The following is a 24,099-nucleotide window of genomic DNA, read 5'->3' as shown; positions in this document are numbered from 1 at the left end:
GTTGCATAGACCGGCGGTTATATGGAACGTTGGAGATCTAGAATTATGGATTATGTATAATAATACTATTAAGACGAGGAAATAGTAGATGTTTATGTGAGCTATAGGAGGCCACGTGGAAGAGTAAATGGTTGTGTTTGGTGGTTACAAACTTACAATACTTGCATAGGTGCATGCAAAGGGGAAGACGTGGTTCACACTTTGAGATGAGAAAATAGGGGGTCACGCGAGTGCGAGCATGGGATCGAGAAATACAGGGTCCATTTCGTCGCCCTCTCTCTGTTAGGTCTATTTGCATCCCTTCCTCTAAAAATTTTTAGAGCACTTCTCAGTTTTTGTGAGGTGGGTCAAACTTTAGAGCTAAATTTAAACCACCTATTTGAAGACTTTAGCTCTAAAGTTTAGAGGTCTAAATTTTAGAAGAGTGGATCCAAACATGCCCTTAGATGTATAGTTGGTCAATCGGTGCCAGGCCGGAGAAAGCCCGGCCCATAGACACTAGGCCGTGCTGATTAGGGTCACAGGCCTAGCCTTCAGACCAATCATAGCATGCTTGAACAGTGGCATACTTGAACAGTCAATCTTGTGACATTGTCGCCGGTGGCATGCTAGACCTAGGTGCACCCTACGACAGTGTGCCCGAGTGGTCATGGTCGCCGACATTGTCAGTGGTGGTGTGACTGGCTCATCGGATGAGACCAGCGGCGTCAATGCCCAAGTGGTTATGGCTGACGACATTGCTGGCATTGAAATGACCGACTCGGGTGAACCTAACAACGGTGTGCCCGAGTGGTCGTGGTTGGTGTCGTTGCCGGTGGCGACATGCTTGAGTGGTCTAGCCGGTGACGATGGCGGCGATGTCGTGACCGACTATAGTTATCGAAGTAGTATAGGATAAAATGTGAGGACAAAAAGATTAGTGGGCACTTATGCGGTATTCTGAATAAGATAAAATATACAAAGGCATATTTCCCTTTGTGAGATTGTTATGCACTTTGCCTACTAGACCACAACCCCATGCCTAAGGAGCTAACATTAGGCTATGACCTGTATAGCGTTGGGTTCATAGCATAACCCATTGTCACGAGCAAAACTTATTACGCAAAACACGTGTCACAAAATAGGTAAAGCATATTTTAAGTTTATTGTTTTCTCTTATTGATGACCGTTTTTTCCGTTGTGAGTTGTTCATTGTGTGGCATACGTTGTCGACTAGACCATAGTCTTGAAACCTAGGGGCTAGCCCGCAGAGTTTTGGTGTAAGCCGTCGTCGTGAACAAAGCTTCTCGCTTAGAACATATGTCATGGGGTACTTAAAAATCGTAGAGGGTAAAGCAACAAAGCACCAGAGTGCACCTGTTAGGTGTAGCCACCTTAACTGCTAAGGCGATACCAACTTAGTAGAAAGTCAAGAATTATATATAATGAAAAATCATTTCTACTCCTATGTGTATGTGTGTGTATACACAAAATAGTTATGGAAGTGACTTATCTAATATAATGAGATGCTTGACTGACATTGTCAATGGCAATGTGCCCTAGTGATTGTCGAGAGACACTGAGTGACACCATAGTATAACGAGGACGTTGTGAGAACATCAAGTGTCGCCATAGACCACGACAGGATGCCGAGTGCTATGGCAAGCTATGGAGCACCACCGCAGGATGTCAACAGCTACGATGTGGCCAAGTGATTGTCAAGATGCACTGACACTAGAGTATACCCAGGGACGTTGTGGGAACATCGTGTGTTGGCATAGACCACTGGCAGGGCACTCGAGTAGCCATAGTGAGCTAGAGAGCACCAACACGGGATGTTGAGAGCGGCATGTGCCCAAGTGATTGTCAAGAGGCACCGAGTGACACCACAACATAGCAATATTGTAATTTAGGCTTATGCTGATGCTTATATTGAATTTGCTGTGAGAGAAAAACACTATTCGCTACTGAAGTACTTCTAAATTAGTGCTACACGGCCCTGTGGGAACACCAAGCGTCGCGTGGACCACGGCAGGACACCAAGAGCTACGACCAGCTGCAGAGCACCACTGCGCCGAGTGACGCCACACGACACCGAGTCAATGTCGCGGGACTGCAAGTCGCTGGGACGTTGAATGCCGTAGGACAGCAAGAGACGCTGTGAACATCAAGTCACGCGGCGGGTTCAAAGGGAGTCCTAAATAATTTCCGTACTCCCTATATTCAAAACTATAATACGTTTTTGCTCTTTAGATACATTTTTTTTTACTATACGTCTAGACACAGTATATATCTAAGTGTACAGGAAAAGACATGAATCTAAAAGAGCCAAAACACCTTATAATTTGAAATGGATGGTCCAAATATGAACTGCTAAATAGCTTCTCATCGTATGTAACAATACTGATCTACGTATTCTCAATGTGAAGGGGGTAACAAACTAACAATACTGACCTACGTATTTTCATATATGAAGGGGGTCTCTTCTGACTGCTGAGGAGTGGAGGAAGTAAAAATACATAACACAAAGCAGCAGGATTCGCCCATTTTACAGCTAGTCAGAGTATGTTACAGTTTTCATTATATAAAAAAGGATTATGTTACAATTTCTCAGTGACTCAGTGTGTCTGCAGGTAATTAAGGTCTGTTGAACACATGGCCCTTCTATGGTAAATTAGATGAAGCACTAAATAAAACAAGGTACATGTAACGAAAGGGAAGAGTATGGTAAATCTAAAAGGGGACACTAACTGCCAAAGATATTTACATTTGTTAATTCTTCAAACATTACGCCAACCTCAGTTCTAATGCATCAGCTCATAACGTGCACCCTTTGGCCGAGAGCTTAGAAGTATGGTACAGCCACAACTAATTCCGTCACCTATCCAATGTTGCCTTCAAGTAGGAATTACAGATTCATCTTTTACCCAACAGTTATCACAATGCCAGCAGATGCCAGTGCGACCCTGACGTGTTGGTAAGTCCCAGCACACAAGCAGAATAAAAAGTATCACTGTAGATGGTTTGTCTTCAGGTTAAATTGGGCTTGACTTGAGGGCCTACATAGAGAGATTTTTATATATCTAGCAGATCCTGATGCAGTGCCATCAGTGCTTGAGGAGCATATTCAACCCTAGAATTGATAAGTTCACTTGAGCTGGAGTACCTTGTTTGAGGATGTGACAGCTGTCCTCCACTGTGGATCCTGCGTAGTTGATGGTCTTTCCCTGAACAAAGTAACCACCCTCGATTCTGTGGGCCTTTCAACTACCTGCCGATGAGGCATCTCTCTCATGATCCATAGAACAAATCCTGATGGCACTGATGAGCCTACAATCAATATACACCAATGATCCAGTAAATCAGCACAATTAGAACAGAGAAAACTCAAGAGGTAGTCTAGTCTAGATCTTTAATGTGCACTTGTGTTAAACCCATCTGTGAGGAATAAGCAGGTAAACAAGCTAACATACACCATGGTTTCTACTTTCTACTCTTCATTTAAAAGCATTCTTCATTGCACTTCGACATGCGCAGCGCAAGTGCACCGAGTACAAATTTTCTAGATCTATTCACAACAATAATTTGCACCTACAGACCAAGCAGCATGTCATTTGCTTCGTAAAACTACAGCCTGGCAATAAGCTGCAAAGACATGGACAGAGATTCACATAAACCCAGACACACAAAGGAAAGTGAATTGTAATGTCCTTACAGAAAACTAGTGCCAACACCAAATCACATGAATGCTTGCAGGTGGGACTGTGGGAATATGGATGCAAGGAAAAAAGGCACACACCATCTGGACTAGAAGCATATGCACATATGCCTGATGGCAAAATGCATAGAAAACAACGCTTAATACCAAAAACACCCACTTTTGAGTATAAATGGCAATGGAAACACAAATTGCATTAGTAAAAGACTGTAGATGAGACAACAGGTGTGCTATTTCTAGGCATAAAGGAAAATAAAGAGACCTATGAAGTAATATATAAACAAAATAACAGCATTGTTGATGATGTCCACATCGGTCGAGTACCAATACAAAAGCACCTGCAACAAAAAATATGGAAAATTGTAAGTCACTTAAAAATGGACTAAGAACTCATGGATTTACATTGACTATATTGTAAAAAATGAACTTACTGGAACATTGGTCACAAGTGCAAGTATAGCAGAAGACGAGAAACAAATCAGTGAGACAGCAGCTAAACTGGCAACCTGTACGAAAGGATTGTCAATTTGAATAGAGTAGCATGAGCATTCATGTTTTCATAATATTATATCTGTACGTTTTTCATGAGCTCCTGCCAATAAATAGCAAAGACGCTTCAACACATATATGTTTTTTTCTTCAAGGGAAATCAATCGGCATAATGCTTTCCCCGTTGCAGAGATCATACAGAATAGAATTCCTTCAGCAATGCATGCTTTTTAAGTTATAACTATTCACGAAAGACTGATTGAAATCTAGGTTCAAACTTTCACAAGAAAATTCTAAGTTTAAACATTTTTAAACAATACTCATATGTCAAAAATGAGACCCAGAACAAAATGCTGTATTTTTATCAAAATTCAAAAGTACAAAATGCGAGCCACAATAAGAATGGTTCTGGGCCAGATATACCTTCCACTTCTCAGTGGACACAGTTTCAGAACGAACTTTGCTCATCTTCGAGAATAACACTGCACCTACATGACCGTAGGACCAAAAAGAAAATCTGAGCAAAATAAAAGTTATAATACTGAAGCTTCACTCTCAAATTAATGATGTGCATGAGTGCAATGCAACTGTGGCTAGTGGTGGATGAATGGCAGATAATTTCGTAATTTTGCCAAAGGAATAAGATAGAAACAAACAAGCATTTGCAACTAGAGTAAAACTTAAATCTACTAGGCTAACACAGATGAATAAGTGGAATGCAACTTCCGTTCACAACAAGGGAGTGCATACAATTAGAAGGTGTATAATATTTAAAATTCCCGACTAACATATAGGACATAATATGATAATAATGGCATACCATACACATCAACAATATTGAATGCTTACCGTAACATGCCAGAGCACCACCAAGAACAATAACTACTACTGAAAATACATCCAAATAAACCTGCAAAATAAAATGTTGGTTGACATCTGTAAAGCAATAAATTTGCAAACAAAAAGTTAATGAAAAATCATTACTTGAATTCGTGACAATTGTAAAGTTATAAACAAGAGCATAGCAAAAATGTGTGTATACTTGACAAAGATAAGATACACAAGTCAACATTCATTTCCCAGAAAATATAGAGAACAGTGTTGAATAGAGATCCCATAGTTATAGGCTTATAGCATGAATGCATGATAAATATTACAAAGAACATTTAGGCATTCTCAGTTTTATTCTGAAGAATCTCTCATTATTGCCTGCATTCCCCAGAAGTGCGTAGGTTTATCAATGCATTAATTTGAAAAGAAAATATGAAATTTTGCTCTGTGCCTTCTTAATTTAATAAAATGCCATCCAGAAGTCCAAAGAAATTTGGCCGAAAATGTCATGATACAACGTGCAGACAACAGCATAAAGGTGCAGTTTGGGCTCCACAATAGATATTTGCCCATGAAGTAATGATACAGAAAAGTTTCAAAATTCTTCTGAGATGCATACACTAACAATTCTTGAGTTGACTAAAAAGCAGAAAATCAAGACGCAACATGAACAGAGGTGTGCGAATGCATGGGCAGATAGGCAATAGAACAAGAAATACCTCCCTCTGTTCCAAATTACAAGACGTTTTGGCTCTTTAGATACGATAGCTTTTCTTTCTTCTATGCAGTACAACAATATGAACGTTGACTAAAGATATCTGATATAAACCCAGCACAATGTGATGTGGTTAAATTCTTTGTACCCTTTTCAGTAGAGAAGAATCAATAGGATTTTCTCCTCTGCCAACCCATATGAGGATTGCAAAGGCGAACATAACAACAAATGACAGTACAAGCACCTGCAGGGAAAAATGTATAGCTAAGAATTAGCTTTGGTAAATCTAGAAGCACCAAATGATTAAAGACGACACAACAAAATTTTCTCCATGAAACTAAGGCGTAATGCATAAATAAGTAGCGAACCAAGTAAAAGGTAGATCTGAGAAGACCATGATTATGCAATCAGTAACTCATAATGATGGGGGGGAAACTTGCCAAAATCACAAATTTTTGCCTGCTTCCAAGCTTGTATTCCTGGGCAACACCTCTGACGGATATTAACAGGACGAATGCCAGGTTTCACTTTTGTTCTGTCTAGTAAAGCTTCATGGTGACTCTGACTCCTTCCGTCTTCTTCGTCTTCATCATTTGTCTGATGACACAGGTCAACCCTGTAAGATCATGATTTTGAGAAATATAAAGCTAATTAGCTAAATAAAAAGGCATTTACGACTCAAGAGAAAACCCCAAAATTGATAACCAACCCATCATAGCAAAGTTTTGACCATTGAGAGAAAGCAAGGAAAACCTAAAAGGGTCTGAGGCTCTGAGCTATATTACAAGCATAGCAGCCTCTGTTTCAAAGGTGTCGCCTAGGTGTCCAGGCGAACGCAGCACACCTTGGAGGTACACTGTTTTGTTTTGTTTTTCTTTCAGATGGTTCAGCTGGAAAGCACATAGGGCAAGCTTCAGCAATAAAAGATATTGACTAGACAGGGCAACTAGGAGGGAACAGGGAATCGACGATTAAAGTGGTACATATTACAACAGTCTAGCTCTTTCGACTGATCATGAGCATTTTTTCTTCGTTTATGTCCTACGCCTCCACCTTTCGAAGAGACACATCAAACATAGAGCACAATTACGCATGCACTGGGACCCCAAAGGTCATCTTTATGATTTGCACCTTAAATCTTAACAAAGCTACACGCATATCAATTAATCATGCATACTAGATACTAAAATAAATGTTCAGCAAATTACCAGAATGACAGTAGCAACAGGAAAGAAGCAAGAAGCAATATCTGTGGACTAGCTGCACAATAATGAGAAAGGATAATTCTTAGACATGGTCAGGGAATAATGGACAAGAAAATGACTTGTAACAGAAGAGAACAATGAAAGAGCTATAGTAAATGTAAATCCATACTCTCTGGACAACATACCCATGAGAACAAATCCACATCCATGTACCCAGCAAATCCATCTCTGACAAGTAGCAATGATGGTAGACACGAAATACACTAGGAACACTATCACAGGAAAAAACAAAATTACTTGAGTTAGTAGTGATGATGGTATACATGAAAATATGCCAGGAACACTGGCATAAGATAAAAAGGGGGGAAGTGTTTGTATTTGTTCTGCTTCATTTCTAGATCTACTATGAGTACTTCATATTGAAAATTTGTTACTGAAAACGCTCTGTGGGAACTAGAAACTGTGACAACTCTACTCAAGGACACTCTGAGTGACTGCAAGTAGTAGGATGTCTAAAATAAACTGTGTTTGTCTAAGAAGTTAAAAGTCAGTTCAAATACAATTCAATGTTGATTGAGAGTCATCGACAATCAGGTTATTTTGCATGTACCACACCTACTTAAAGAAACGTATAAAAAAGCTGCAAGATACATGAGAAAGGCAAAAAAAAAAAGTGGAAATTAGCATACATTCCATACTAGGTTCTACATAGCTATGTTCTTATGCACATATTTCCTGAATGTTGTAGCAGTTACATTCCATTTAAAAAAAAGGGTACTTCTATTGTAACTTGTTAGCCTAGCCTAGTAATTGAACGGCATTAACCAAAACTTGAATAGTAATTAACCAAACAAAGACAATCACTAAATAGTGAGTACGCAGAAATTCCCAGTGTATAACAAAGGCAAACAATAAAGAAACCTTAGGTACAAAAGATGAGAGAAACAAAAGAGTTTATCAGACTAATGTGTGTCTCACCTATGTTTGATAGGCCAATCATTAAATGGAATATCTGCAAGAGATTAGGCATATATCATTTAAGGATATGGCAGCCGAACTCATAGGTCAAAGGGAAACAAATGCCAAGAACTGATTTAGCATGATTTATAATAATTTAACTACGACCCAAGTATTGATGTAAATATGCCATACTGCAAGAAACTTTTTGGTTGTGGATTTCAAAGCAGACTTGAACTATACAATGTTACTGTCAGATGATAGCATAAAGCGATAATGTGATATTCACATCATTATGCTTTAACTGTGACATGCTTATAGGTCAGCGTTACTATACCTAAAATACCTTTTGGTTAACATTTCCAAACTTTAGTCTCCATAATGCAGAGAACAGTTGGACTTAGATGAAACTAAACCTCTTGCTATGGGATAAAAGAGGCTAATGGAAATTTGATTTCAAAGTTAATAACATCAAATGATTTACCTAAGCCACATTCGAAGTTCAAGGGACAAATAAGAACCTATCTGTGTTGATAGAGACATTATTCGGTACAACTGCAGCCTAAAACAACATACCAGAAAGATGGGCAGATAGGGAAACAATGGGTATGTTTAGATCATTGGTGCAGGGGCAAAGGATAGATAAGACTAACTTGGGCCATGGCCACCCATAGGTTCTTAAATTTTCTTATTGAAGATACAATAATCTAAGATTCATGCATCATTAGTGGCCCCCTAATTCATTGATGGCCCGCCTTATGATGTTGTTCAAGCTCTGCATTGGCGCTGTCTTGCCTAGCTAGGCCAGGTCAAACTAGCTCATATTGGAAAAGCCTCCAAAAGCAAGGATTCTTGTTTGGTTGCTTAGAGCTGCAGCATGCCAAAGCACACGATCTTTCATATAACGACTCATTTGTAGACGATGGAGAACCAATTCGGTTCGCCTGGCTGAGCAAGCCGTTTCTTGCCGATGTAGGCTAGCTAGTCTTCAACCAATACCAAATGCATGTCTTTGCTAGGCAAGGCTAGGCTACACATTGCCTGAGATGCAAACACACCCAGCACTCAGAAACTTTGGATACCTTTTGCCGAGTCCATCCTTGTAGCTGGTTGTGCCTGTGAATCCTTGCTAGCTGCATGTTACAAACAAAGTGATCATCAGTAACTTATTTGAGAGGAAGATATTAAATAAACAATTTAAGTTGATGTGCATGGCAACTGGTCAAAAATAGCAATCACTATACATGCATTGATACATAGAGTAATGCTGGGTACGGTGTGTGCAGAATGTGTGCAGAATGGTACACATTTCAACAGAAAAAAGCTCCCACATCCAGTAACACCAGAGCAAAACTCTGGTGGGCAAGTATCATGTCGGAATCTCTAGATGAACAAAGCCTCTTACTGAAACAAGCAAAATTATCAGGAAACGGGCATAGATGCCACGTGCTCATCCAGTCATCCACTGCTTATCCCAGTCCACCATCCAACACATCCACATCATTCCTCTATTACGTAGCTCCGACATTAATTTCAAGGGGAACGAAAACACGTGAAATCAGATCGAATCAGCCCACCTGCACGAAGGCCGCGGTCGCAATGGCGCCGTCCAGGACAGCCAGCGCGCCCTCAGCCGCTACAATCGGCAGGGGCAGGCAAACCCCGCCATCCCCGGCGGCGGTAGGGAAGGGCCCGTAGCGGCCCATGCCGGCGGGCGGGCGAGGGGCAGCAGCGTGGAGGAGGATTAGGGGCCGGACAGGCGTCGCATCTCGCGGCCGGCCGGGAGGTCCGGAGAGGTAGGGTTTGATGCAGCCTCCGGGCGGGAGCGGAAGCGGATGCCGTAGGAGAGGGCGGGGGCGGGGGCGGGGGCGGAGGCCGAGGCTGGGAATTGACTGGAGAAGGGAGACTGGGCACGTGGGCAGGCAACACCTGTTGGATTGGAAAGACCCGAGACCACGTTCGGTCTGGTGGGGACTGGGCACAACCCGGAAAAGTCTTCGTCACCGCCTAAGTTCGGAGTGTCTACTTAACCCAAAATATAAAACCAGGTATTAATACATTAAAGTTTGCAAAATCGATCAATTAACCTGCTAGAGTGATTTTGCCAGGCGATTTTGCTTGTGTGGCGGTCCAGACTTGATGTGTTGGACACGCTGCCCGTTGGGCCCGCTCGTTAGATGCTTGTTCGTCGGATGGAACGGGGGCGGCACCGGACGGAGCTAGGGTGTCGGCCATGGAGGGCGGCGGGGGAGGGGCATGCAGGCGAAGTCGCTGCTGGGCGCAACCGGGGCAGAGGCTTGTGGTCGGAGCCACGCGGGGGGTGACGGCAAGGAACGGCGGCAGGTAGCAGACGCGGAGCGACGGGAGGTCCAGGAGCCACACCTTGGCGCGCGGGACCCCGGACGCCGCGGCGGCTTCTAGGATCGGCAATGATCGCCGAGCCAAGCCCTGGATCAACTCGACGACCTCACAAACTAACTGCGACACACCTAAAAAGTTTCAACAGGATTGCAGAAAACTTTACATGACTCAAAGTAAAACTTCTAACAGCGCCAACGGACCCGACCTTGAGCATGTCCGTGAGACTACCGCCGCCGCCGCCTGTTGCGCGCTAATGGACCTGACCGTGTCACGCGCTGGTTTTAAACCCAGGCTCGGCGTGCCACTCGAATTGGAATCCCGAAGATCTCTCAAGCTCTCCATCTCTCGCTCACTCATCCTGCCTGCTCTCTCTGTTCGTCGCTTCCATGGAGAGTAGCAGTCGCCAACGGCCAAAATTCGTGAGCTCCACTGCACCATCCCCAAATTTGTCGCAACCGTAGCTTCATCTTGAGCCTCTCTACATCCTAGGCCTAGCTTCGATGAGTTTCGTCCAAGGTAAATGTTGTTGTAGGCGAGAGCCCTGCCGCCTCCTCGCAGCGCCACACCTTGACTCCAAAAATAGAGCTCCCTTCGCCTATCAAATTCAGCCAAGTCGAAGCCTCCTAATTCAATTCCTTGCACCGGTGGGTAGCCTATGGAAGTTGCCTAGCTAACAAACCCACTAGGCCACAGCGAGAGCCAGCTGCGCCCTAGTCGTCAACGAATTTTGGAAATTCGTCGCCTTCGGTCAGTCCCCGCTGGACCCAAATTCGTGGCCGCTGTTAGAAGTTTTACTTTGAGTCATGTAAAGTTTTCTATAATCCCGTTGTAAGTTTTTAGTTGTGTCGCAGTTACTTCATGAGGCCACTAGAGTTGATCCAGGGCTCGACGATCATCGTCGGTCCTAGCAGCCGCCACGGACATCCGAGGACCCGCACTGAGGTGCGGCTCCCGGGCCTCCCGCTACTCCGTGGTCACTACCTGTCGTCGTTCCTCGACATCACCTCCGAGGATGACCCGTTCGCGTTTGTGCTCCTAGAGTTCCTCAGATCCACCATGGCCATAGCTCGCGCTCCACATCTTCCCCACCTACCTGCTCCATCACCGACAGATCCCTCGTCCCTGCCCCTACATAGCTCTACCAGCCACGCCCTGCCCCAGCGCAACTTGTCCACCTTGCAGCTCCATCCCGGCTTTATCGTCGCCGCCGCTAAGTCATTGCTGTCGGCTCTAAGGCCATCCATTGTTCAGAGGCGCTTCTTCTCGTCCCATATCTGGCCTTCACAGAGGAATCGCACGCGATGGAGGAAGAGGAGTTGGGAAGCCAGGAATCATAGCAGCACGTGCGTGCGGTCAGCGGCAGTGTGCGTGGAGCAGCAGTAGTGCGAGCTGATAGCCTAGACACCACGTCAGCAAAGGCAGCCAGCTAGGAGTGCCACATATACAAAACCACCTAGCAAAACCACCTAGGGGGTTAGCTGACTGGTTTTGCAAACTTTAATGCATTCAATACCTGGTTTTATATTTTGGGGGTTAAGTAGACACCTCTTCAAACCTCAGAAGATGATGTAGACTTTTTCCGCTCACAATACCGTCACGCCAGCAAGCATGGGGCTAGGCTATCTGCTATCACGCCTCGCACTCGGTTTGTGTGCTGCCTCAGTCTCTCTTATCTCTAGACCATGTTTTTTAAACCCTCTCATCAAGTACAGTTGCAGTAACCAGTAACTCTTCACGCACGCTCACACCACACCACATGTCCAAAACTAAACCTATAACTACAAACAGAGCAGGGATTGTATCCTTTCAAAGATTATCAAAATGATACCATCGTGCCTCTGTAGGCGACGAGAGCATCATATTCCCTTTGTGGCTCCATGCAAGAGAGGTTGTAGACTTTTATTTGGGAGTAAATTTCGACGAGAGACACGTGTTTGATTCTAGGAATGGAATTCGCACTTGCTGCATGGCTGAAAGGTCCTAATGGCTAGAGGGGGTGTGAGTAGCCTATTAAAAATTTCTACAACAACACTTAAGCCAAGTGGTTAGACAATTATGAGGCAAAACGAGTGTTGTGCTAGCCTATCAAAAAAATGCAAGCCTCCTATCCACAATTCTAGTTGCTATGATCTCTATTTCACATAAGAAGCTAAGTCACTACTCTATAAGTTAGTGAGCTCTCAAAGACTAACTAAAGAGCCACACTAACCAAACTAACAAGACACAAGCTAGCTCTCAAAACTAGTTACACTAAAGAGCTTAGCTACACTATGAAAGTAAATGCAAGAGAGGTAGTGAGGTTTATACCGTCGTGACAAGAGATATATAATCAATCACATAGAGAATCCTAGAGACAATGATTTATTCTCGAGGTTCACTTGCTTGCTGGTAAACTATGTCCTTGTTGTAGCGATTCACCCACTTAAAGGTTCACGTGCTAATAGGCATCACACGCCTAACCTGCAATCGGGTGCCGCACAACCAACACAAGATGAGAATCCATAAGCTATGAGCAATCCACTAGAGTACCTTTTGGCTCTCCATTGGGGAAAGGTCAAGAACCCCTTACAATCACCACGGTCGAAGCTTGAGACAAGCACCTTCCTCCGCTCGATGATCCTCGTTGTACCAAGCCATCTAAGGTGGCGGCAACCACCAAGAGTAATAAATGAAATCCATAGCGAAACACAATCACCAAGTGCCTCTAGATCCAATCACTCAAAGTAATGCACTTGGATGCTCTCCAATCTCACCAAATGCTGAATCAATCAAGCAAGATGAGAGAGAGGAATGGCTAGGCTCACTAGGGTGTATTCTCAATAGAAATGGCCAAAAGAGTGAGCCCAAGCTGAATACCATGTTTATATAGGGAGCCCAAATGAATAGAGCCGTTGGCCCCCTACATGCACTGGTTTCGGGGACCAGACTCACCGGTCAACGTGACCAAACGCACACCACCCAACGTTCGGTCACTGATGGCCGTCCATGTGTCCCTGAAAGCCCTAGTTTGGTTTTGGATAATTGATGAAATCTAGGACTAACCTTTGATCTAAGTGTGTGAATTAGAAAATATGGTCCAATCCAAGTGTTTAAGCAAGATGAGGTCCATAGTGATGAAGGTGGACATAAAATGAAGATGATCACGCTCAACTTGGAAAAGAAGAAAGAGAAAAACAAAAACTGAGACAATCAAGGCAAAGGTATATGATAGGTTTTTATTTTGCACTCAAGACACCATAGAGGGTGTGAGTGACTTAGGATCGATAGCCGTACTATAAAGAGAGAAAATCTTTGGCTAAACGGTTTATTGAGTGCCACTAGGTGACATGACTTTTGCATATGCATTTAGGAACCTAGTGTGCTAACTTTGACCCTTGTAAAATGCTTTGGAAAATGCTAACACACGTGCACACAAGTTCTACACTTTGTGGTTAGCAAGTTGGAAGCAAGGGCAAAGTGTTTGAGGAGATAGAAAAAGAAAAGGCGGAGGTGGTCCCTGATCGGACGTTGCATCGGACGCTAGACCTGACTCCAGTGCCGCGTTCGATTATCATGCGTAGCTTTGGCCGAGAAGGCCTACGAGCGATCTAACGCTGGGACCTGATGCAGCGGCCGTGTCCGGTCATCTCAAGCAGAGGAGAAGCCACTCGGTGGTGTGATCAGACACAGGCATGTTGTGGCGATCGGTCACATAGGCTCTGAGTCAGGTGCGTGCTGACGTACCGTGATGTTAGCCTTGAGCGAGTGTAGGGTCGAGATGGCGACTAGAAAGGGGATGAATAGTCATTTCTAAAACTTAATCACGTAGGCTAATGGAAACAAGTGCAGAATTAAAACTATCGGTCTAGCCAAGACTACACCCCTCTATCTATGTGTCTCTAGCACCTTGCAAAGATCCTAATTAAGCAACAAAGGTGTCGGACTAGCTAAAGCTCACCTAATCAATTCTAGAAGCGAGGTCACACAAACCTATGCCACTAGTACTTTAACCAACAAGGAGCTCCTACACATGCTAGTAAGTAAAAGCACAAAGCCAACTAAGCTCACTAGCAATACTCAATAACAAGGCAACTAATGCTAAATTAGAGAGCACAAATACTTAGCTACATAAACTAAGCAATGTGACTAAAAAGGTTACACAAATCAAATTAGCCACACAAGGGAGCTAGTTCTATGCTACACAAGCAAGAAGGTAACTAGTGAGCTACATAAGCTAACTAATTGCAAGAGCAACTACACAAGCACAGTGTATATGAAAGTAATAACAAGCTTGTGTAAAGGGATTGCAAACCAACGGGAAGAACAATGTTGACACGATGATTTTCTCCTAAGGTTCACGTGCTTGCCAACACGCTACGTCCCCATTATGTCGACCGCTCACTTGGTGGTTCGGTGGCTAATTGGCATCACCTGCCAAGCCCGCACGTCGGGCACCGTAAGAACCTACCCCGAAAGTGAGGGTAGCTCTATGACACGCTCAACTAGAGTTGCTCTTTGAGGCTCCCATGGGGCGAGCACAATGCCCCTCACAAAGCTCTTCTCCGGAGCACCGCACAAGCTTCTTGCGGGCTTTGACAGAGACCACCACCAAGCCATCTAGGAGGTGGCAACCTCCAAGAGTAATAAGCACCACTAGCTTGCAACTTGATCACTAGTGCCACTCGATGCAACCTCACAGTGCAATCACACTAGAATCGCTCACTCACATAATCGAATGATCACTATCAAGCATATGTGAGATGGAGGGCTCCCAAGCACTCTCAAGCATAGACACAAAGTCCCCCAAGGTGCTCCTCTCTAGCCATGGCCGAGACCACCTTCTATTTGTAGCCCCATGGGCTAAACTAGCCGTTACCCCTTCACTGGGCAAAACTTGGGACGACCGGACGCTCTGGTCAGATCGATCGGACGTACCCTGCCAGCGTTTGGTCGCTCTATGCCATCCACGTGTCACTCTATGTTCAACCAAAGCCGCCCGATCTCAATGGTTAAGTTGCGACCGGACGCTGCTGCGCCTGAGTTTGGTCGTTTCCAGAGAGCTCCCCGAGCCTCTGATTTGCGACCAGACGCGTCCGGTCCACCATGACTGGACGTAGACTAGCGTCCGATCAGTTTTGTGCCCATGTGCCTAACTCTAGCGCCACCTACGTTGCCATACGTTAGCACTGACCGGACACAGGCCCTAAGCGTTTGGTCACAAGACCGAGACCGTGCACTCACTTTGTGAGACCCTATCTTTTCTGTATAGGGTGCTAGTAGCACTATCGGACTGTCTGCACTCTATGGGTGGACACTCCGCTGGTGGAGTTTCGAACCCTTGCCTCCATTCCTTCACCAAGTTGATCCACATCAACTCCAACTTCTTCTCTTTTGCACATGTGCCAATACCACCAAGTGTACACCACCATGTGTATGTGTGTTAGCATTTTTACAATCATTTTCCAAAGGATTAGCCACTCAACTTGCCACGCCACTCAATCCTAGCAACGATGCAAAGTTAGATCACTCGAGTGGCACTAGATGACCGATATGCAAACAAGTTTGCCCCTCTTGATAGTACGACCATCTATCCTAAACCTAGTCATAAACTTCTCTACACACCTATGACTGGTGAAATGAAATACCCTAGGTTATACCTTTGCCTTGCGCATTCCATTCCATCTCCTCCAATGTCGATGCAACACATACACCAACATGATCAACAATGATATGATCCACTTCATATCATCACGTGATCATATTGGTTCATCAATCTTGATTTCACTTGCTTTTCACCGTTGCCTTCGTCCATTGGTACCAAGTCTTGCTTAAGCTTCACCGCCACGCAGTCCATCGCTCCAAAGCCTCCAACTTGCCCTTCACGCTTGCAACCGGTCCATCAAGCCAAGTCATGTCTTGATCTTCTCCACCTTATCATATAACTCAATGTCATGTCTCATTTGCAATGAGCTCCTTCATCATCACATGTGTGAGCTTTGCAACATCTCTAAGCCATTTTCACCTTCATGGCATATGTTGCTCACACACATGTACCTGTGGACTAATCACCTATGTATCTCACATAAACACAATTAATCCACCTAGGTTGTCACTCAATTACCAAAACCACACAAGGACCTTTCAATCTTCCCCTTTTTGGTAATTGATGACAACTCTATAAAGATATGAAAATTAAGCTATTTTGGATTTATGTTGCTTGCCCAAGTAATTTTGCCATGTGAAAATGATTTTGGACAAGTAACACAAACCCAAAATGGTAGTATTAGCTCCCCCTACATATATGCTAGAGTGTTTGGTTTGAAGCTCGCACATATGCATAGATTGGAATTGTGGGAGAGTAATTACTACCAAATGATGCTAAGGTGTATAGAGTAAACCTTTGAAGTGTGATACCAATCGAAGTTGCACCTTTAAGTTCATCTTTAGCACCATGGTTAGCTAGATAACACTTGGAAATAAAAAGCACTAGATACCTCGTGAGATCAACATTAAAAGCAAGGTACTAGCATTACTTAAAAAGCATACCAAGTGTCTAGATATCATCCTATGCATGCTAGTTTTCATTTCATCAATCAAATTCTACACAAGCATGCATATTGAATTTAAGAACTTATGCAATGCAAGCAAGCACATGAATATGCATATATCAAATGCAATTTATCAAAGTTCATGAGCTTGCTCCCCCTATTTGTGTGCTTCTCTTATCCAAGAATTGTGATCCATCTCTTTTCTTCAATGTTGCTCCCTCTTTATCCATGTCCATGTCCTACCTCTACTTCTTTGAGCTTTCATATCTTATCTCTCCCCCTTGTACAATCTTAATCTCAAAGCTTTCATATCTTTGTACAATCTCTCCCCCTTTGTTATTAATTTCCATAAAAGGTGTGTTTCTCATTGATGCAAAGGTATGTGTTTGGGGTAGATGGATGAGACTTGAATCTTGTATTTTTTATGGACATCACTTGATTGTTAGAATGACACCATTTGTATATACCACTTGTATCTTGTGTAGGGCTTCTTGAGATACCATACATAGAATCTTTGATACACTTGAGCTCAATTTGTGGGACACCTCCCCCTATGTGATAGCATGGGTCATCCATTTGATACACTTGAGCTCTTGTAGGTGAGGGATGCATTCTTCATTTGATGATCACTTAAAGTTGAGGATCACATGTGGAACCATCGTCTTGCACGATTGATACCATGTGTAGATGTGATACCACTTGAAAGAATTTTCTAGTATGGAACCACTTGTTGGATTTATCAATAAAAATTATTTCTTGAACATTTGGTATCTTCATGAGTACCACTTATAGGATATCACTTATGAGTTGATCTAGACATCACTTGCGAATTCTTGATGAAATACTTGAGTCTAGATACCACTTGTAACAAATAAACTAGATATCCATTTGTATTGTTATCTTGTGCTTGTACTCTTATCACTATCATGAGCTTCTATGGTTGACTTGAACTAAATTGATTTGCCTAAGCTTCCAAGTCCGGTTTAAACCAATGACAAGTTTCTTCACACCTCTTGCAAGGGTTATCTTGCCAATGTTGTACTTGTCTCTTATTAGCAATCCAAATTAAATCAAGTACTTGGGTTCACTAGCTCATGAACAAATTCATATACTAACCACTAGATCAAGTAATCATTCAAGCAATAGTGGTAGGCTATGAATTTAAATATTTCATTTGTTATGCATGATCCTATGAAGCATGTACTATATGCACTAACCGCATACTAGTAAGGGATGAAATGATCATGCACATTACAATGATACCTTTGCTATATTGAAGTAGAGGATAGTCACATAGATTCTAATTCATTACTCCAATAGCAATGTGAAGGCCAATTATAAGTTTAGTGAAGACCAATAGACACCATTTTGAATTCCAATCTTCACCCATATGAAATGAATACCACTTATGATCAAGTGCACCTTCTTATTATGGTTGGCTTGCTTTATCTTTTGATCTTTGCTTGCATGAGAGAACTATTTGGAATACCACTTGAAATATCATGACTAGCTCTCTTTTGGGTGTTGCTTGCTTTTCTTGATCAATCCTTTTGATTGTTTCAACTAAGCATCTCAAATGTCCCTCGGATCACCACTTCCATGTTAGCCTTCCAAGTACTACACTTGGTTTACCTACACATAGGCGGTAAGCCCCTACACTAGGGAGAAGTGATCTTTCTCCAAAGAACCATTCTTGATATTCACTTGAAATAGTTTAATTGATTGATCCAAGTGATGGACTTAACTTGATGAGTAACATTGATTCCTTCTTTAAGTCATTTTCTTTCTACTTGTTTAAGTTCTTTTCTTTCTACCAAATAATCTTCAATCATATGTAGAACTTAAACTTCATCTTCAACTTGAGTTTGATCTTGATCTTTATCTTGAGTACCAAAAGTGTGCAAAGTACACTCCACAACCAAATGTCCTTGTATTCTTTGTTTGTCATGTTTAAAGATCATCTCAAAACCAAACTTAGGTACCTCAAACACTTGTAAACATGTTTTCAACTTGAGGACCTTTCAATCAAAGTGACTCTAGATCAATTCAATATTTGTCACTTTTCTGACAGATTCTGTACCCTTCAAAGAAATAAGCATATCTACTAAAGTACAAATCCAAATATCACAAAATTTGGTGGAGATGTGATTCACTAAGTTATCTAGCAGCTATAAAAATTTGAGCTTTGTTTGATTTCTAGATTGCTACCAGATTTCAATTCATCCACCACTGCTACATGCTAAAAACTGCTGCACTATAGCTGACAAGATCTACTCCAAAACCAAAGCATCACTTATCCAATTCTCATGAAATTTGTACAACATCTTATACCATAAGTCTAGAGCATGTACACCAATTTTTATGCTAATACAATAAGTTTTGTCACTCAAACATGGCTAAGATCATAGCTCACTCAGATTTTCAATATAGGATAGATTTTAATCACTTGAACTATACTTCATCAAATATGAATCAAACTTAAAACTAACTCGTTTGAATACTTTCACAAGACATAAATCCATTCAATCCACTTACTAAATATTATCTTATAAACTTATCCAACACAAATCAATCCAAACTTGACTACTAATCAATTATCTATTCAATCATCTTATAGCAAGTAACATTGCATATTTATCCAATTCAATCAACTCATATGCACCCAAATGAAATGATCAACAAGAGATATACCTTGGCTAGCTCATGATCATCCAACCAGCAAGCTTCAACTTAATTATTTGTAAGTCATCAAATATATCCAATGAATCACCAACAACTTAAATTATAGCATTTGTATGTTGATAGCACTTGGACTTCACTCAATTTTCACTTGGCATCGGGTTTGGATGTGCACTAAGCTTCATAACTTGATTCAACATATGATGAACAATGTGAGATCAATTGAATCAAGTCTCCAATGCCGATGGTACCTACAAACAATCATCCACCTTTTGATGGTACCCAAACAATTTTGGGTCCTCTCAAGTTAGGTGCAATATACTTAGGCATGGCCTTAGTATGAATAGCGGGATGTTTTGCAATAGCAACCATAGAGGTACCATTACCACCCTTTCTAAGCATAGAATCATCATTAATTGAAATAGGCTTAGGGGTATTACCTAGGGGACATGAATGTGCCTTGTGTCTCCTTTCTTGGTATGAGTAGCACTTTTTCTTTGATTGTGCCTTCTCTTCCTTGCTCATATTGTGCTTCTCATTACCTTGCTTCTCCTTGTTTGTTTGAGCGTTCTTCTCAAGCTTGTTTGGACAACCCAAAGCTAGGTGGTCCAATATGTCACAACTATAGCATCTTATATGAGCAATCTTCTCTATTTTCTCTTCTTTGTTCTTGCTCACTTGCTTTGCATCTTGATTCATCCTTGGACAGATTGCTCTTTCTCTTGCTTTTCCACCCCTTCTAGTTTTCTTCTTCTTTGTCATCAAATCACCATCATCTTCATGGTTGATATTGATTTGTTTTTGGGGTGTCTTCTCTTGCTCAACTTGTGGCTTTGGTTGAGGCTCTTTTAGTTGCTTCACCAATTGCTTGGTTGGGCACATTGAGGTAAGGTGACCCCAAGTGCGGCACTTGAAGCACTTAGCATGCTTGAGCCTCTTTTTTTCTTTTATCTTCTTGAGCTTCTCAATGTTAGGGCAACCATTTGCAAGGTATCCCGCTTTATGACACCGGTAGCACATGGTGTGAGAGAGCTTTCTTTGTTGTAGCTTCTTTATCTTTCTTTCTCTCTTTCTTTCACCCTTTGTCATTTTCTTCTTGAAGCCAAGGCCACACTTATTGATGAGGACATGACACCCATGCATATGACCATGTTTGGCGCATGGTATGGAGGGGTAGGAGACCAGAAAGGGTGTCCAAGTCAAGAAGGAGGCCCGAGGCTAATTCGGTTTGAGTCCCTGAGGGGAGGCCCAAAGCAACTCAAGTTTGAGTCTGCCTCGGTCTCTAGGACCAGTCTGCCTTAAACTGGTCACCTAAGATGTATCCAAACTCTATTTTTGATGATCCACATATGGTTCGAAGGCTAATTTGATAATGAAGCCAATCCAAGTGGTCTCACATCAGAAGCCCTTCAAAATCAATAGGAATTGTCGAAACAAGTCAGCGTCCAGAATCTGCCAAGGTGCTGCGACACTGTCTTTTGGTTCGTTGGACCGTATATCATGTTTGGGCCCATTTGGGGGCGCGTCCAAGGTAGGTGATGACCCTAAGACCTTTATAATCATATGCCGCCACCATCATTAGGTTTTGGTTTTTTGCTTAGATTAATCTGTCAAGAATAGTTTCGTCGTTCATCGGTTTGTGAGACCCCAACTTTGTGAGATTAATCAATCATCTACAATTTGGTTGCTTTCTTTCTTGTTCTTGCTTGTGTTCTTCGTTGTGCATGCAGGGATTAGCCTTCTTGGTGAAGTCAACCAGATCCATGTCTCGGTTGATAACTAGAGAAGTTGTGGTGCTAAGATTACAGGATTCGATCTTTCGATCTGAAGCTGGATCGGTGTGTCATTCTCCACCACAACGATAGTTACCTCTACCTAACGGAAGATCGGGATCCTTGTTCCACATCACTTATCACCATAGTTTCTTTGAGTCTTCAACATGTGCTCAAAGGTGATTTTTGAGTTGTAGCACCTCTCTAACTTGTTGCTTAAATTCTTCACTTCATTTTTGAGCTCATTGTTCTCCTTCAAAAGGTTAGTCTCACAAGACATAGAAGTAGAACAAGCATTTATATGTGAAGAGCATGGTATATCTAATAAATCATCACAAGAGGTGGATACATGCTTCTTGTCTACATCACAAGGGTTAGCAATATTTTGCAATTTATCATTTGATCCATGTGATGAGCTCTCATGATTTTTAAGTTTCTTTGTAAACACTTTAATGAGAGAAGCATATTGTTCTAATAATTCTTCATGAGATGTAAATAGCGTCTCATGATTCAATTTTAGCTCATTATGTGAAGATTTAAAAGCATCAAGTAATTTCTTATGTTCTTCATAAGAGTTCTTTAGAAATGAGTTTTCATTTTCTAATTTCATTATTTTAGCTTTCTCATTTTCTAAAGATACGGTCATGCTAGCAAGTCTACTAACAAGCTCATCATATGAATCAACAAGATCAACCACATTATTATTTGATACCTTGGTGTCACCTTATGACATGAAACAATGTGGTGTAGTGGAGAGCTTGTAGTACCATCATCATCGTGGCTTGAGCATGAACCAACATCATCAAGATCACCACCAAGTGTGCTTGAGGTAGAATCTTCATGTGCAACACTTGTGGCATCATCATCAACCTTATCAAGTGAACTTGTAGTGAATTGATCATCATCATCATCATCACTTGACCATGAGGTGGAGCAATCTTTCACAATCACCAAATTGTGATCATGCTCGACACACTCATGCGCCTCCTTCTTGGGCTCATCCTCCTTCTTGAATTTGCCATCATCCCATGTGGAGGAATCACCGAAGGTGCCCTTGATGGACTCCCATATCTTACGAGCGGTTCCCGTGATGTTTACTTGTTTCATCAAATCAAAACTCAAAGCATCCATTAGAAAACAACACGCATATGCATCAAGTTCATAGAGAACTCTTTGAGCTTTCGTGAGATTTCTATGATCCAAGACATGAGTCAGACCACTAGTGACAATCCACCAAAACTTAGGTCCCTTTGCATGAAAATGATCAAGCATGTGATTTTTCCAAAGTGCAAAGTTTGTGCCATAAAAAATGTCTCACAAACATCTAGCCCACTAGACGTCATCCTCTCGAGTCGGTGAAGACCACAAATGAGAGACCTCACTCTGAGACTACTTGTAGGGTCGAGATGGTGACTAGAGGGGGGTGAATAGTCATTTCTAAAACTTGATCACGTAGGTTAACTAAAACAAGTGCAGAATTAAAACCATCGGTCTATCTAAGACTACACCCCTCTATCTATGTTCTCTAGCACCTTGCAAAGATCCTAATTAAGCAACAAAGGTGTCGGGCTACCTAGAGCTCACCTAATCAATTCTAGAAGCAAGGTCACACAAACCTATGCCACTAGTACTTTAACCAATGGGGAGCTCCTACACATGCTAGTAGCAAAAGCACAAAGCCAACTAAGCTCACTAGCAATGCTCAATAACAAGGCAACGAATGCCAAATTAGAGAGCGCAAATACTTAGCTACACAAACTAAGCAATGTGACTAACAAGGTTACACAAATCAAATTAGCCACACAAGGGAGCTAGTTCTATGCTACACAAGCAAGAAGGTAACTTGTGAGCTACACAAGCTAACTAATTGCAAGAGCAACTACACAAGCACAGTGTATATGAAAGTAATAACAAGCTTGTGTAAAGGGATTGCAAACCAACAAGAAGAACAATGTTGACACGATGATTTTCTCCCGAGGTTCACGTGCTTGCCAACATGCTACGTCCCCATTGTATCGACCGCTCACTTGGTGGTTCGGCGGTGTCGACAGAATATCATCGGTAGTCCACCGAGGGGCACCCCACGATGGTAGATTGATTGGTAGAGGAGCGTGTAATCAAGAACAAGAAGGCAACAGAGACACACGAGTTATACAGGTTTAGGCCATCGATATGACGTAATACCTTACTCCTATGGTCTGCTGGTTTGTATTAGCTATCGTATGATTTGTCGTCGATTCGTAGGGGTCCCTGCCCACCTTATATAATCTGGGGGGCAAGGTTACAAGTCGATTAGATCTAAGAGATAACCAGAAAGTAATAACAGATTACAAGAAACATGGGATCATACATATCCTATCAGATCTCGTAACATCTTCAGGATATCCTCTCCATGCCTTGCAGGGGTCACCGAGCAGAATCGTGCCCCGCAAGTCTCCTTGCAGGCTAGGCCGCCCCTAGAGGCATAGCCCATGTGACCTGCCATGGGTATCCGGGGTCATACCCCCCATAGGCGGCTAATTGGCATCACCTGCCAAGCCCTCACATCGGGCACCATAAGAACCTACCCTGAAAGTGAGGATAGCTTTATGACATGCTCAACTAGAGTTGCTCTTCGTGGCTCCCGCGGGGCGAGCACAATGCCCCTCACAAAGCTCTTCTCCGGAGCACTGCACAAGCTTCTTGCAGGTTTCAATGGAGACCACCACCAAGCCATCTAGGAGGTGGCAACCTCCAAGAGTAACAGGCACCACTAGCTTGCAACTCGATCACATAGTGCCACTCGATGCAACCTCACGATGTAATCGCACTAGAATCGCTCTCTCACACAATTGAATAATCACTATCAAGCATATGTGAGATGGAG

The 24,099-nt window shown here is 42.5% G+C and overlaps 1 pseudogene; it reads right to left on the bottom strand.

Moving 5' to 3' along the window:
* Positions 1 to 2,535: 2,535 nt before the first annotated feature.
* On the bottom strand, positions 2,536 to 9,778 carry LOC136452984 (tobamovirus multiplication protein 1-like; annotated as a pseudogene).
* Positions 9,779 to 24,099: the final 14,321 nt, after the last annotated feature.

The sequence above is a fragment of the Miscanthus floridulus genome, chromosome 5 (genome assembly GCF_019320115.1).
Source record: "Miscanthus floridulus cultivar M001 chromosome 5, ASM1932011v1, whole genome shotgun sequence".
Taxonomy (NCBI): domain Eukaryota; kingdom Viridiplantae; phylum Streptophyta; class Magnoliopsida; order Poales; family Poaceae; genus Miscanthus; species Miscanthus floridulus.
Note: the sequence above shows the minus strand (reverse complement) of the source record. Positions and strands in the feature narration are given on the sequence as shown.